Source organism: Oncorhynchus clarkii, chromosome 26 (genome assembly GCF_045791955.1).
Source record: "Oncorhynchus clarkii lewisi isolate Uvic-CL-2024 chromosome 26, UVic_Ocla_1.0, whole genome shotgun sequence".
Taxonomy (NCBI): Eukaryota; Metazoa; Chordata; class Actinopteri; order Salmoniformes; family Salmonidae; genus Oncorhynchus; species Oncorhynchus clarkii.
Window position 1 is genome coordinate 12,305,859 of NC_092172.1, and position 10,951 is coordinate 12,316,809.

A 10,951-nucleotide genomic window follows, 5' to 3' on the forward strand; every position below is an offset into this window, starting at 1 on the left:
ACTCAACAGCTGAACTTTACGATGACAAAATAGGATTGAATCATATTCCTCACACACGAACACATACACTTACTTACATGCTAGGAGTTGATTTCACTCACATTTGATGTTCTTTTGGGGTGAGAAAATGGTCCGTCAAACCACTGTGTGCTTTGAAGAGAGAACACAGTAAAATCCCTTCTCTTCTAATGTTAGCTCATGTCATGATTGTTCATAGTCATATATCATTTTGTGACTGCAAAATGTACGTTTATGTTACCTTTAGAGGAACCTGGTGGCATTGCATTTGTTTTATGCAAATCTAGTCCGAACTTCAGCTTGCGCGAGCCAAGCATCAATGAATGGGCTATAGTTCAGTTTACGTCAACATATTTATTTTCTGTTGCAGGTTTATCAACTAGTGAGGGATAGGATCTCACAGCATTACATCAGATCCTGTTGGCTCACATGATTTATGATTGAACAAACCACACACAAAACAGTTCTGATAAACACCTTCCTTCATTCCATAACTAAACAATGACATGCTATTGTATTGGTACAAAACAAGTGAGTGGTTTGTAGACACTTTCGAAGGTCCACAGTTTAGGGCAAGTATTCTCAAAATAACAAAATGTTGAAATTAACATTGATAACAACAGTGCTGGATTGGTTGACAACAGACTTTTGTTCTCAGGCAGATCAGGTACAGTGAGTGTCAATACCAGGTTGGCTGTCCTCAGTCTTCCATTTGAACACACAAAACCAGAGGAAGATGAATAAAATGTACAAAAGAAGAAGACACATTTTACTCTTCGAAACAGAACTTCATTACAGTATTCAGTCGACCTCTCACAACCCACACAATATATTCCAAAGGTCAATACTTATTCAAAGTTGTAATTTTCTGTAAAAGCTGTAAAAGCATTACAAACAACTTCCAGAAGGTTTAAAATGTGTTGCAAGTGTTGGTGAGTTCACACAAAACGTGAAAAAGTGGTTTATGGAACAGCAGGGTATGAACCTTTTTTGATGCTGTTTGTCCTATTTGTTTGTTTGTATCAAATCAAATTGTATTTGTCACATGCGTCGAATACAACAGTTGTAGTCCTTACAGTGAAATGCTTACTTACAAGCCCTTAACCAACAATGTTGGTAATGAGGTAATATGATCTGATCTGTTTCACCTGTCTTTGTGTTTGTCTCCACCCCCCTCTAGGTGTCGCCCATCTTCCCCATTATCCCTACTACCTTAGTTCTCTGTCTGTTGCCAGTTTGTTTTGTTTGTCAAGCCTACCAGCGTTTTCCCCATTGCTTCTGTCTGTTTCTGTACATGTAGGTAGAGTTAAAGTGACCATGCATAGATTATAAACAGAGAGTAGCAGCAGCGTTAAAGAGGGGTCTGGATAGCCCTTTGTTTAGCTGTTCAGGAGTTTTAAGGCTTGGGGATAGAAGCTGTTAAGAAGCCTTTTGGACCTGGACTTGGCACTCCAGAGGGCATAGCGTGATTTCTTATAAGCATCCGGGTGAGAGTCCCGCTCCTTGAAAGCAGCAGCTCTACCCTTTAGCTCACTGATGTGGTGTACTCCTCAATGCCATCAGAAGAATCCCGGAACATATTCCAGTCTGTGCTAGCAAAACAGTCCTATACACCACATCACCTGCTTCATCTGACCACTTCCACATTGACCGAGTCACTGGTGCTTCCTGCTTTAGTTTATGTTTGTAAGCATGAATCAGGAGGATAGAATTATGGTCAGATTTTTTGAAAATGGAGGGCAGGAGAGAGCTTTGTATGCGTCTCTGTGTGTGGAGTAAAGGTGGTCTAGATTTTTTTTCCCCTCTGGTTGCACATTTAACATGCTGGTAGAAATTAGGTAAATTAGGTATTTGAGTTTCCCTGCATTAAAGTCCCCGGCCACTAGGAGCGCCGCCTCTGGATGAGCGTTTTCCTGTTTGCTTATGGCCGTATACAGCTCAAAAATACATAGACTGCTACCCATTGTCCTACCAGAGGCTGCTGTTCTATCCTGCCGAAGAAGCTAAAAACCCGCCAGCTGTATGTTATTCATGTCGTCGTTCAGCCACGACACTGTGGAACATAAGATATTACAGTTTTTAATGTCCCATTGGTAGGGTATACGTGATCGTAGTTCGTCTACGATCACGTTCTATCCTGCTGGAGAAGCTTAAAACCCGCCAGCTGTATGTTATTCATGTCGTCGTTCAGCCACGACTCAGTAAAACATAAGATATTACAGTTTTTAATGTCCCATTGGTAGGGTATACAGTGGGGCAAAAAGTATTTAGTCAGCCACCAATTGTGCAAGTTCTCCCACTTAAGAATATGAGAGAGGCATGTAATTTTCATCATAGGTACACTTCAACAATGACAGACAAAATGAGGAAAAAAAATCCAGAAAATCACATTGTAGGATTTTTTATGAATTTATTTGCAAATTATGGTGGAAAATAAATATTTGGTCACCTACAAACAAGCAAGATTTCTGGCTCTCACAGACCTGTAACTTCTTCTTTAAGAGGCTCCTCTGTCCTCCACTCGTTACCTGTATTAATGGCACCTGTTTGAACTTGTTATCAGTATAAAAGACACCTATCCACAACCTCAAACAGTCACACTCCAAACTCCACTATGGCCAAGACCAAAGAGCTGTCAAAGGACACCAGAAACAAAATTGTAGACCTGCACCAGGCTGGGAAGACTGAATCTGCAATAGGTAAGCAGCTTGGTTTGAAGAAATCAACTATGGGTGCAATTATTAGGAAATTGAAGACATACAAGACCACTGATAATCTCCCTCGATCTGGGGCTCCACGCAAGATCTCACCCCGTGGGGTCAAAATGATTACAAGAACGGTGAGCAAAAATCCCAGAACCACACGGGGGGACCTACTGAATGACCTGCAGAGAGCTGGGACCAAAGTAACAAAGCCTACCATCAGTAACACACTACGCCGCCAGGGACTCAAATCCTGCAGTGCCAGACGTGTCCCCCTGCTAAAGCCAGTACATGTCCAGGCCCGTCTGAAGTTTGCTAGAGAGCATTTGGATGATCCAGAAGAAGATTGGGCGAATGTCATATGGTCAGATGAAACCAAAATATAACTTTTTGGTAAAAACTCAACTCGTCGTGTTTGGAGGACAAAGAATGCTGAGTTGCATCCAAAGAACACCATACCTACTGTGAAGCATGGGGGTGGAAACATCATGCTTTGGGGCTGTTTTTCTGCAAAGGGACCAGGACGACTGATCCGTGTAAAGGAAAGAATGAATGGGGCCATGTATCGTGAGATTTTGAGTGAAAACCTCCTTCCATCAGCAAGGACATTGAAGATGAAACGTGGCTGGGTCTTTCAGCATGACAATGATCCCAAACACACCGCCCGGGCAAAGAAGGAGTGGCTTCATAAGAAGCATTTCAAGGTCCTGGAGTGGCCTAGCCAGTCTCCAGATCTCAACCCCATAGAAAAGCTTTGGAGGGAGTTGAAAGTCGTGTTGTCAAGGAACAGCCCCAAAACATCACTGCTCTAGAGGAGATATGCATGGAGGAATGGGCCAAAATACCAGCAACAGTGTGTGAAAACCTTGTGAAGACTTACAGAAAACGTTTGACATCTGTCATTGCCAACAAAGGGTATATAACAAAGTATTGAGATAAACTTTTGTTATTGACCAAATACTTATTTTCCACCATAATGTGCAAATAAATTCATTAAAAATCCTACAATGTGATTTCCTGGATTTTTTTTCTCATTTTGTCTGTCATAGTTGAAGCGTACCTATGATGAAAATTACAGGCCTCTCTCATCTTTTTAAGTGGGAGAACTTGCACAATTGGTGGCTGACTAAATACTTTTTTGCCCCACTGTACGTGATCGTAGTTCGTCTATTTTATTATGGATTGATTGTACATTGGCTACTAGGACCGAAAGGAAAAGGTAGATTACCCTTTCGGCGACAGATCCTAACAAGGCACCCGGATCTTCACCCACGATACCTCCGTCTCTTTCTCCTGTGAATTACGAGGATAAGGGCTTTGTCGGGCGTCTGTAGTAAATCCTTCCCGCCTGACTCGCTGAAAAACTATTCCTCCAGTACGGGGTGAGTAATCGCTTTCCTGATATCTAGAAGTTATTTTCGGTCATAAGACATGGTGGCAGAAACATTATGTACAAAATAACTTACAAATAATGTGAAAAAACATTCACAATAGCACAATTGGTTACGGGATCGTAAAACGACAGCCATCTCGTTCGCCACCGTTATTATTGCTTACTGTTTACAGTCATACAGCCAGTTTCAGGTTGTAAAGTGCAATCTCACACCATTCTACCAGGCTCAGTTTGAGCAGGTATCTCCTGACATTGATGTTGAAGACACGGACCAGCAACAGGTAAAGGTGGAAGCCTTCGCTTGCTGTCCATGTGAAGGTGGCCAGTAGAGAGTAATGCAAGAAGGACAGCAACATAGATACATGGCCCAGAGGAGGATAATGCTGCTACCTGCTGGCTGGGCAGGAAGTGTAGGTTGAGGAGGATCAGGGCCACAGACAGGTTGATATGCACCTTCAGGGAGATGTCTGTGCATATACCTCTGAACAAAGGAATAGAGAGAGAGTATGGTGAAAACAAGGTCTGTTGTTTTAAAAATTTAATTTAATCAGCTCCCTCCAGTTCATGTACATCTTGGTGTCACTTTCTGATGACGTCAAACTTATGACAAACCAGGGGTTCCTGTGAGGAGCTGACCATGACGCCAAGAGTGTGACATACCTTTGAGTAGCGCACAGAAAGATTGTGACCACCAGGAAGAACAGAGACAGACTGCAGCCAATCAGAGTGATGTAGCTTAGGATCTGCTGATCGCTTTCAGAGATGGAGACACCTAAACGCAGGAAAATACAACTAATGCTACAGTGTATCTTAGTAGATGGGTATACTTCACTGACTTTTGTTTTTATTCTCTTCCATTTAAGAAGTGCTTATGCTGCGATAAGGAAACAAAGGAAGGACTGTGGTAGTTGTAAAGTTGTCTACCATCAGCACAGCAAAATATGAGGTGGTCACATGAGCACACCACACGGCCCTCGTCTCTCTTCCACTCTGTGGTGCAGTCATCCTGGTAGAACTCTAAACATTCATTTGTACAGAGGAAACACAGCCATGTGACATCACATGAATTGATACCTTAAAGGTATAAAAAGTTTCATAACAGTATTATAATGAGTTTTATAACATTTCATATTGGCACCTACCGTTGGTTGAAAAATTAAAGCATTGACAAGATGGTTGTTTGTCAGCCTATGAACAACAACAGAAATGAGTCATCAAAGTTTATATTCTTGCCACTATCACAGTCATAGAACTGGTGTAGGTAGCTGAGAGTTGATATTGCACTCACCTGACTTTCCAATGTGGGGCGCTGTAGAGGCATGAAGAAGTTGATCTTGCCCTGCAGACCTACCACTGTCTTCATGCTCACAGCCAGACCTCCTACTTGGCCATCAAGAAGTCCCGATGGCTAGAGGAACATTTCAAAATATGGCTAAACTGAAATAATTAAGCATGGTACTAAAAACCCACACACACACGCACGCACACACACACACATACACACACACACCTACACACACACACCTACCCCATATTTTTCAGGTGAGGTAATCATGCAGAAGATGGTATCGTTCTCTTTGGCTATCAGGAGCTCTTTGGGTAGGTGGACCTTGACGGTAGTGTTGGCCACATGGTCACTGTCTGATGTTACCTAGGTAAAAGGGATGATAAAAAATATATGATTTAACCTTTATTTAACTAGGCAAGTCAGTTAAGAACAAATTCTTATTTACAATGACAGCCTACTGGGGAACAGTGGGTTAACTGCCTTGTTCAGGGGCAGAACGACAGATTTTTACCCTGTCAGCTCGGGAATTTGATCTAACCACTCTCTAACCACTAGGATACCTGCCGCCCCGATCAGGCACAGAGTTCACTATTTCTGTAAAACTGAACTCTATCATGATGTCATCCCCATCTCAAATCACCCCCCCCCGCCCCAAATGTCATACCTCAAATATTATATTAATATTTTCATTCAAATTATAAACAGTTGAAGTCAAAGTTTACATACAACTTAGACAAATACATTTAAACTATTCCTGACATTTAATCATAGTAAAAATTCCCTGTCTTAGGTCACCACTTTATTTTAAGAATGTGACATGTCTGAATAATAGTAGAGAGAATGATTTATTTCAGATATTATTTCACATTGCCAGTGGGTCAGAAGTTTACATACACTCAATTAGTATTTGGTAGCATTGCCTTTAAATTGTTTAACTTGGGCCAAACGTTTCGGGTAGCCTTCCACAGGCTTCCCACAATAAGTTGGGTGAATTTTGGGCCAAGCTGTAACGGTCGTCGGTGGAAGAAGTTGAGGACCAAAGCGCAGCGTGGTACTTGTTCATGTTATTTATTTAAAACTGAACAAAATCTGACAAAGAAACAAAAAGCACAACCGAAACAGCTCCGTCAGGTGCAACACACACTAAACAGAAAGTATAATCACCCACCACTCAAGGGTGAAAACAGGCCGCCTAAGTATGATTCTCAATCAGGGACAACGATTGACAGCTGCATCTGATTGAGAACCATACCAGGCCAAACACAGAAATACCAAATCATAGAAAAAAGAACATAGACTGCCCACCCAACTCACGCCCTGACCATATTAAAACAAAGACATCACAAAGAACTAAGGTCAGAACGTGACATAAGCTTTAACTTCCTGACTGATGTTTTGAGATGGTGCCTCAATATAGCCACATCCTTTTCCCACCTCATGATGGCATCTATTTTGTGAAGTGCACCAGTCCCTCCTGCAACAAAGCACCCCCACAACATGATGCTGCCACCTCCGTGCTTCACGGTTGGGATGGTGTTCTTCGGCTTGCAAACCTCCCCGTTTTTCCTCCAAACATAACGATGGTCATTATGCCCAAACAGTTATATTTTGGTTTCATCAGACCAGAGGACATTTCTCCAAAAAGTACGATCTTTGTCCCCATGTGCAGTTACAACCCGTAGTCTGGCTTTTATATGGCGGTTTTGGAACAGTGGCTTCTTCCTTGCTGAGCGGCCTTTCAGGTTATATCGATATAGGACTTTTAGTGTGGATATACTTTTGTACCTGTTTCCTCCAGCATCTTCACAAGGTCCTTTGCTGTTGTTCTGGGATTGATTTGCACTTTTCGCACCAAAGTACGTTCATCTCTAGGAGACAGAACGCGTCTCCTTCCTGAGTGGTCTGACGCCTGTGTGGTCCCATGGTGTTTATACTTGCGTACTATTGCTTGTACAGATGAACGTTGTGCCTTCAGACGCTTGGAAATTGCTCCCAAGGATGAACCAGACTTGTGAAGGTCTACAATTGTTTTTCTGAGGTCTTGGCTGATTTCTTTTAATTTTCCCATGATGTCAAGCAAAGATACACTGGGTTTGAAAGGTACGCCTTGAAATACATCCACAGGTACACCTCCATTTGACTTAAATGATGTCAATTAGCCTAACAGAAGCTTCTAAAGCCATGACATAATTTTCTGGAATTTTCCAAGCTGTTTAAAGGCACAGTCAACTTAGTGTATATTAACTTCTGACCCACTGGAATTGTGATACAGTGAATTATAAGTGAAATAATCTGTCTGTAAACAATTGTTGGAAAAATTACTTGTGTCATGCACAAAGTAGATATCCTAACCAACTTGCCAAAACTATAGTTTGATAACAAGACATTTGTGGAGTGGTTGAAAAACTAGTTTTAATGACTCCAACCTAAGTGTATGTAAACTTACGACTTCAACTGTATTTGCATGTGACGCAGTTCGCAGGTTTGAAGTTTATTGAGATTAATCTTGTCACTGAGGCCGAGCTGAGCGCTTTCCGCTAGATGGGCCAGCCGCAAAGTCAAATTGGCTATATCGTAAAATGTTTTATAAAAACAAATTTAAGGTTAGGGTTAGGCATACGGTTAGCAGTGTGGTTAAGGTTCGGGTTAATATTAGGGAGGCTTAAAGTCAGATTTTATGACTTTGTGTGGCTAAGGCAGCTAGTGACCACTCTGCAGAACTGCCTCCAGGACAACATTCATCCCATTCCCAATAAATGCCAAACTGCACGTGGTTTTCAAAAAACTGTGTCTAAACTTCCTCAAGCATTTCATTGTGGGTCACTGTCATCTTGCCCCTTCTCGAGTGGCAGATATATTAAGCCCAGTAAACTTGCCCTCGGCCCTGAATATGTGGGCCACAAGCCTCTCAACAATGAGAACAAGAACCCTTTCTCGTTTCTCCACAGATCTGTAAGCAAAGCACAGACAAAAATAATACATATTCCTTGAGGTTCAGCAAACATACAGATGTCAATACCACATTTGGAGTGTATAAAATGTATGAGCTATATAATCTATATTATCGTGCAAAATCATTGATGCATACTTAAAAATAGTGCTGAGGTTCTCCGTCTTAAACTGCTCATTGACAACTTCCATCCAGCATCTTACACCATCCACATCGACTACAGACGGAACATAAGACAGAACTGTGCAAACAATACGATTCATGAAAAATCTGAGTTCATTACATTTGTTTAAAATAAAATGTACATTTGATGCAAAATCAGGAAATCAAAGTGATAAAACTAGGCAACAGAATATCCGTAACATAATAATCAGGTTCATACAATTTAAATTCTTAAGTAAGCCGGTTAACTCATATTTGTAAGCTAACCTGAGTGTAGTTGGAGCACGAATAGTGAGCAGAACCATGATGTAGAAAAACCTGGACTTCATCCTGTGTTGGTAAAAGTCAAACATGAGGTGCAAAGACATCCCCTACACCATTATTATATTTATCTGATGTCACATATTGGTTGATTCAATCTTCCAGGTGTTGCAATGCCCAAATATTCTAACTCAACTTCACACTGTCTCTGTATTGCACCAATAGAGTAGCTAATGTGTTAAGGACCTATACTTGAATCCAGTGAAAATGGTCAGTCACAAAATATTTGTTTGCCTTTAATTCAGAAACAATCCATTTTAATAAAACCAAATTCAATCTCATCACCTATGCATCTTTCATGTGACCTTACAGTAAAGGGCCCTAAAGCACAGTGAGAGGAAATGCTGCTATAATTTTGTAAATAACCCATCTTCTCACTTACCAGTCACCACTGAATGCTGGTTGTAAATACTAAAATTGAATCAAGTTTATGCAATTATGATTATTGTAGCAATACATCTTTGGGTGTTGTAATAACCACGTATCTCAAAGTCAAAGTAGAACTTACCTATCAACCTGGGAAGTCAAGGTTCAGGGTAAAAGTATTGACGACAGCACTCAAAGAAGTGCAGAGGAAGAAGAGAGGTTTATATGCATTCTAAGGAAGTGATATGTGAGCAAATAGAATCACAAAGGATGTAGATACAGTATATGACAGATACTGTGTTACACAGTTTGACTGTGTTGTTTCAACTTATAACCCTGCTGTACACTTACCTGAGCATTGACATTCTTTCATCACTGTCATGTGGTCTATGACAAACAACCTTAAATGCCAAACAAACTTAAACAGAGGTTGTTTGTTCTAGCTGCTTGGTTATAGCAATATTATAGGAGGTCTGTCATAATAGTAGACACTGCCCTGGAGAAGATGTTTTCTTTGTACTGAGATTCCACAGCCAGTAATGATTAGAGGACTCTGGCTGGCTAAACCACTGGGGAGATATTATATTTTTCCAAGAAAAATCCTCTTTCCCCTTCCCCTTTCACTTGAATTGAGGCTCAATACAAAATCCTGTAATGCGTTTTGGTTCGCATTGGTCATTGCATAAGGCTTTGGCTGACTTGTAAGTGTGAATGCTCACTTAGGAGCGTAAGGAAGAAAAACAAACATTTTCTGATGATTCATTTGATCATCGCTATCATCACCATCACAACCACAGAGTCTTCCTTGTACACTGGTAACCGACCTCTCCAATGAATCACAGTCTACCTATGACACAAGACAGCCATGCCGATGATGCCGAGCCATCGTTCATGGCTACTACAGGTCACTTCTGACTGAGAGTCAATGCCAGTAGAGGGCGCCCAGAGATAACCAAATCTCTCTCAACTCTACGGAAGCCGTTTCAAGGTAAAGTTACATGGGCCCGTATTTACCAAGTGTCTCAGAGTAGGAGTGCTGATCTAGCATCAGGTGGTCTCTGTCCATAATAATCTAATTCATTATGATATAAAAGGCTAAACTGAACCTCTATCAGCACTTCTACTCTGAGAGGCTTAATAAATACGGGCCCTATTAGTGACAGAAACACAGGTCCTAATCCTACCCAGTAGTCATACATACCCAGTGTACAGCTGTGGCCATTCATTCTACATACATTCCAGCCACATCTTTGTTTTGTCGCTTAGTCCACTCTGGACACTGCTTTATCAATCAGCATGTTTAGCGGCTGGCTGGACACATGGGACGGGAGGCCACATTCTCAGGTAATGGTGCACATGCACACCGCAGACAGAGAGGTCCTTGCTCTGCTCATGTTTAAAATGACTAACCTACTGTGTTATTGCAAGCAATAACATATGTAGCTACATCAATAGCGTACAGGGGCCCCTGCAAGGTATACGTTTTTTTTTTTTTTTTTTTGGGGGGGGGGGGGGCTGTCTTCTTACAATTCTACACATTTTGCCATGGGGTAAAGAGAAAAATGTACAGTTTTATAGCTAATCTCATGCTATTTTACACATTTTGCAATGAGGTTGAGAGAATTTAGCTTTTTTAAAGCTAATTTCCTGTAATTATACACATATTTCCATGGGGCAGAGAGAATGCAGGATGTGTGGTATGCCGGTGAACTACATCCCGTGCATCAAATGTGATGACACTGCCTGTGTAC

General features: G+C 41.3%; 1 long non-coding RNA gene across 2 annotated transcripts; it reads right to left on the minus strand.

Annotated features, from left to right (window-relative positions):
• Positions 1-3,865: 3,865 nt before the first annotated feature.
• Positions 3,866-8,587, minus strand: LOC139384352 (uncharacterized). Of its 2 annotated transcripts, XR_011628846.1 has the most exons (6): positions 8,490-8,587; positions 5,642-5,764; positions 5,402-5,521; positions 5,038-5,130; positions 4,774-4,885; positions 3,866-4,594 (listed from the first exon to the last, which is right to left on the minus strand). It is a non-coding gene; the product is annotated as an uncharacterized lncRNA (long non-coding RNA). The 2 variants fall into 2 exon arrangements; XR_011628845.1 differs by having other exon boundaries at positions 4,774-5,130.
• Between the last annotated feature and the right edge of the window lie 2,364 nt (positions 8,588-10,951).